The following is a 5,941-nucleotide window of genomic DNA, read 5'->3' as shown; positions in this document are numbered from 1 at the left end:
GGACTGAGGCATGTTCTTCTCCATCTAGCCCTGCTACTGGTGGTTTAGACTCTGTTATGTCCCAGAACGGGGTCCTTTTTCTGGCTAGCATATGACTCAATAAACCCTTTCTTTCAGAAAAGCTTTTGGCCACAAGTTTTTTGTTTAACATAGATTTTATAATTATACTTATTGTTTTTCTCAAGCTGCCTCATTAAAGCAGGGTCTTTGGTTTGTCCACTAGAACAGTGCTGAGGACATTGTAGGTTGTTGCTGAGCTTTGCGCAGTGGCAGTATCGTAGCCAATGAGGTTTATCCGAGGCACAATTATTGCTAAAAAAAATTTTTTTTAAATAAAACAGTTTGTTGAATGAATGAATGAGCAGTCCCCTGCTCAGCTTTTACTACCCCACCTCCTCCCCCAAATTTCTCTTCTTCCTTCAGTCTTCTCCCACTGGAGTCATTCGCCCTCTTCACTTGGCCCAAGTCTCATCTTGTGCTGGCATGTTTATAACCCCATAATTGATGATTGGTAAATTATTGTGCTGCTCCATAATTGATGATTGGGAAAGTCACTGTGTGCCCTCTAGCTAAACCTGTTTAGTCAAAATAACCTTAGTAAATTGGAATACTCCCTGAACCAAGAAATTGTTGGGAGCTGCCTACGTGTCTGACAGAGTCCATGGAGCCTGGAGGTCTTGAGTCAGAGACTCGACCTCCCCCACAATCTCAAGGAATTAGGCTTGCATTGTGTTTGTGCAGCTCAGGGCTAAGTGTGACCCAATGTACCTTGAGATAGCTGGGTGTGCCTGGGTGTTCCTGTTTATCCATAAGGCAAACTAATTCTATACAGTATTGCTTTGGCCCTGGGCATTATATCAAGAAGATCCTATTTTCTGTAAGGTATAAAAGGCATGTAATAAAACATATCAGGGCTGATTCCAAAGACTCTGTCACAGGGGTGTTCGGAATCAGATGCCAGCCAGCTAATAAACAGCTCTTATTTGGACTTCAATTCTCTAGTGATCTTTCTTTGACTCTTTCCCACCACAACATTTGGAGGCCCCAGGGCTGATCTCCGAGAACTCGGGATCAGTCGCCGGCCGGCTTTGCTCTCTATTTGGCTTTAATTTGGCTCTGGTGGTCTCTCGGTTCTCTCACGCCACAACAATCGTCCTCCCCATACGTCAGTGCCTGTACTTTCTTCTGTGAACCCAGGAGACCTCCAGGGAAGTGATGAGCTAGCTGCCTCCCACTGCTGCTGTTCTCATCAGTGCAGGTCCCTCTCTGCAGTGGAGTGGGAGGCAGAGATGCCTCTAGCTACAGCTTTGGCAGGGGCTCAAGGAAAACAACACGTCCCAAGGAGCTTAGAGGCAAAGGACTTCACCCCACATCCTAGGGCAGGCATGCTGGAGAGGTAGGAGATGGTTCCAAGATCACTTGCACTTCTCAGACTGCGAGGCAAAGATACTTGAGGAGGGTTTTTGATAAAATGAAGCCCTCAGTGCAATCTGTCAGCAGCAGACACAAAAACGCGAAGCTTGCAGTTCTGTGTGCAGTCCCACTATCTGGGGTACGGTAGACAGAGCCATAAAAAAATGTTCTGATGTTATCATATAGGGTAGAATCTAGTGGTTAAATATAAGACTTTCAGATCAGATAAATCCTCCCCAGTTCCCATTGCTTTCTTACTGTGTGAGCAAGCCACTGTACCTCTTTGGGCCTCAGTTTTGTCATCTGTAAGAATACAATAGCATTTGCCTAATCAGGTTTTTGGAAGAATTCAGTGAGCTAATGCACATAAAGGGATTAGCACAATGCCTGGCCAGAGTAGGCATCCAACTTCCTTATTATTATATAGACATGCTGCCAGTGAGTGAGGCTTCTTGGAGGAGGGCCCTGGATGAAAATTGCAGCTGCTGCGGGTAGCAGGAAATCCCCTTGGGAGCCAGGACTGCCCACAGGGATATCTTAGGTTGGGTTCCCTAGACACAGAGCCTAAGACAGGGATTTTAGTGCAAATGATTTAGTAAGTAAGGCAGAGGGAAGCAGGACAGTGCAGGGGAAGAAACCAAGCAAAGTATGCTTTTTTTCAATTAAAGCACAAGCTCAGCTGGTGTGGCTCAGTGGTTGAGCATCGACCCATGTACCAAGAGGTTGCCAATTTGATTCCTGGTCAGGGCACATGCCCAGGTTGTGGGCCCAATCCCCAGTGGGGGGCATGCAGGAGGCAGCCAATTGATATTCTCGCTCACCAATGTTTCTATCTCTTTCTCTCTCTCCCTTCCTCTTTCTCTAAAATCAATAAAGAAAAAATATTAAAATAATAATAATAAAATAAAATCAATAAAGAAAAAAACTTTTTTTAATTAAAGCACATTCTGGCTGATGTGGCTTAGTGGATTGAACATCATCCCATGGACTGAGAGGTCCTGGTTCGATTCCTGGTCAGGGCACATGCCCAGGTTGCAGGTTTGATTCCCCAGTAGGGTGTGTGTGGAAGGCAACCAATCAATGTTTCTTTCCCACATACATGTGTCTCTCTCTCTCTCTCTCTCTCTCTCTCTCTCTCTCTCTCTCCCCCTTCTTCTCGCTCTAAAATCAATAAAAAAATATCCGACCGGCCAGTGTGGCTCAGTGGTTGAGCGTCGACCCATGCACCAAGAGATCATTGGTTTGATTCCCAATTAGGGCACATGCCCAGGTTGTGGGCCGAATTCCCAGTGGGGGCCATGCAGGAGGTGGCCAATCAATGTTCTCTCTCATCAATGTTTCTATCTCTCTCTCCCTCTTCCTTCCTCTCTCTCTAAAAATCAATAAAGAAAAAATAGATTTTTATAAAACAATGAAAATAAAAAAACATATCCTCGGGTGAGAATTAGAGGGAAAAAAAGTTCAGTGTGCTTGTTGCTAATGGGGGTGTCACTGCTCTAAGGCCTCAGTGGACAAAGCTAAGGAAAAAATAAATACCTATATGCATGGAGAACCATTGGCTAACATATAAAGCATTTAACTAACGTGTTAGGTTAGGGAATCCTTTTCTAGAAGAGTATCTCTCAAGATCTGTAATGCAGCACAAGTTGGAGGAGGCTGATCCAGTGTATGGAACATTGGTGGGAAGTAGCTCCTCTGAAATGAATCTCCTAGGGCACTAAGGATGGGGCACGATAGAAGGATGACTTCTGCTTTAACCAGCACCTTTCTTCTGTCATTTTGTATGTCCTTTGAGAAACAGCTTCTCTGATCTGTGCATCAACTTATTTACCAGAACAATGGTCTCCATCGATATAATTGAAACGATAATTTAAAAAGCTTGATATTTTTAATATCTGCTAGAGTGCTTTACTAGATCTCAAGCTCTCAGAAACTAGGGTCCAATTCTATGATTTCTGAATATTTCATGGTGCCCACCATTGTGCTTTGCACATAAGGAGTAGGTAGTACATACTATATGAATGACCTTGGACAAGCCCTGAGCTGCCTGCCAATTCCACATTCAATGGGGGTTCCTGCCAGAGACCAAGAAGTAATTTTTCATTGATTTAATCAATATATTCCTCAAGGTCTGTTTGGCCCTTCAAAAGCCAGTCCCTTGCTTTCCAATAGTTTACTATTCAGTGAAGTAATGATAACAAAAGATGACATCAATTGAAGCTTCTCCAATTCCATTCATTTAATCTTTAATTTGGATCATCAACATTTAGATCATTTTTTTATCTTTATTGTTGAATGTATTACAGATGTTCCTCATTTTCCCCCATTGACCCCCTTCTCCTCACTCCCACCCCCCTCCTGCCTTTTCTCACACTGTTGTCTGTGTTCATTGGTTATGCATATAAGTTCTTTGGTTTATTTCTTCCCACCCCCAACTCCTTTCCCTTTGAGGTTTGTCAGTCTAGCAATGAATTTGTACTTCTTAATCCCTTCACCTTTTTCACCCATTCCCCCAACCCTCCTCCCATCTGGCAACCAACAAAATGTTCTCTGTATCTATGAGAATGTTTCTGTTCTGCCTGTTCATTTTATTTGTCGATTCAACTGTCGATAGATATGTATTCATTGCCATTTGGTTTGTTCATATATTTTATCTTTTTCTTCAAAAAGACCCTTCATCATTTCATATAATAACGGTTTGGTGGTGATGAACTCCTTTAACTTTTTCTTGTCTGGGAAACTCTTTAGATGGCCATCGATTCTAAATGACAGATTTGCAGGATAGAGTAATCTTGGTTGTAGGTTCTTGCTTTTCATCACTCTGAATATTTCTTGCCACTCCCTTCTGGCCTGCAAAGTTTCTTTTGAGAAATCAGCTGACAGTCTTAAGGGAACTCCCTTGTAGGTAACTAGCTGCCTTTCTCTTGCTGCTTTTAAGATTCTTTCTTTGTCTTGAACCTTTTGCATTTTGATGATGATGTGTCTTGGTGTGGGCCTCTTGGGATTCATCTTGTTTGGGACTCTCTGTGCTTCCTGGAGTTATATGTCTGTTTCCTTCACCAAATTAGGAAAGTTTTCTGCCATCATTGTTTCAAATAGGTTTTTGATTTCTTGTTCTCTCTCTTCTCCTGGCACCCCCAAGATGCAAATGTTGGCACGCTTGAAGTTGTCCCATAGGCTCCTTACACTATCCTCATTTTTTTGGATTCTTTTTTCTTTTTGCTGTTCTGATTGGGTGTTTTTTGCTTCCTTATGTTCCAAATCGATGTTTTGCTTCTTGGCTTTACCTACTCTGCTATTGAATCTGTGTAAATTATTCTTTATTTCAGTTAATGCTTCCTTCATTTCTGACTGGTCCTTTTTTATGCTCTTGAGTCCTCACTAAGTTCATTGAGCATTCTTATAAGCAGTATTTTGAACTCAGCATCTGTTAGGTTGCTTATCTCCATTTCGCTTAGTTCTTTTCCTGGGATTTTGTTCTGTTCTTTCATTTGGGACCTGTTTCTGTGTCTCCTCATTTTGGCTGCCTCCTTGTGTTTGTTTCTATGTATTACTTAATGAGAGGTATGGGGCTAGCTGAGACCTGATGCTGCTTGTTTGAAAGAATTTAGGAAAACCTGAAGCGGGATCCAAGATAGGCCAATCCTATGGTTAAGCAACTGGCAACAGCTTGGGTGGGCCTGAAAGTTGGGTGGGGCGGGGCCTCAGGAAATCGCCAGGGCAGAGCAACCAGTGTGAGCCAGGTTACTGGAGTCTCAGATATGGCGTCTGTCTGCCGCCGCAGGGAAGGGCTCACCAAAGGAACAAAGGCCTCTGACAGCACGTCTGTCCCAGAGAAAGCCCCCTCTCCAGCCCTCACTCCAATGCCAAACAGCTCGGTTCTTCCCTGTGTGTCTCTGGCGCCCCTCCAGCTGCCTCCCCTCCAAGCTTAGAGGCAGAGAGTCTGATAAGTCCGTGCGCAGGCCCTTTAAGAGGAGCTGCCTGGGGCTCCAGCCACCTCAGCCTCCCTGAGCCTCATTTCCCGCTGGTTTTTCCAGCCAGAAGTTATGGGGACTTCTCTTCCTGGCACTGGAACCCTGAGCGGGGCACCTGGTGTGGGGCGGGGACCCCCTCAGTCCTCAGGGAGGACCTTCCCAGCCGAGGTGTCTTCCTGATTTTTACCAGCCACACATGAGTGTAGGACCAGCCCCTCCGCCTCTGCCCCTCCTACCAGTCTCGAGGTGGCTGCTTGTTTAATTCCATAGTTGTAGGACGTCCATTCAGCTTGATTTCAGGCGGTTTTGAATGATGGCTGTTCTGTAGTTTAGTTGTAACTGTGATGTGGTTGCAGAAGGAACGTGATACTGCGTTTACCTACGCTGCCATCTTGACCGGAAGTTTCCAACATTTACATCATTTTTAATCTTTGCTCTGATGATAGTGTGACAACTATCTCCATATGTAACTAAGAACATGTGCAAATAGGATACTTTCTTATAAACTGTTAAATCAAATGGTATGTACATGTGTAATTTGAAGATTTTACCAA

General features: G+C 44.0%; 1 pseudogene; it reads left to right on the top strand.

The window, feature by feature from the left end:
* Nucleotides 1-255: 255 nt before the first annotated feature.
* LOC118639710 lies at nucleotides 256-374 on the top strand (annotated as a pseudogene).
* The last annotated feature ends 5,567 nt before the right edge of the window (nucleotides 375-5,941 follow it).

This window comes from Molossus molossus, unplaced genomic scaffold (genome assembly GCF_014108415.1).
Source record: "Molossus molossus isolate mMolMol1 unplaced genomic scaffold, mMolMol1.p scaffold_m16_p_21, whole genome shotgun sequence".
Classification (NCBI taxonomy): domain Eukaryota; kingdom Metazoa; phylum Chordata; class Mammalia; order Chiroptera; family Molossidae; genus Molossus; species Molossus molossus.
The sequence above is the reverse complement of the archived record's forward strand: the minus strand, read 5'-3'. Positions and strand labels throughout refer to the sequence as shown.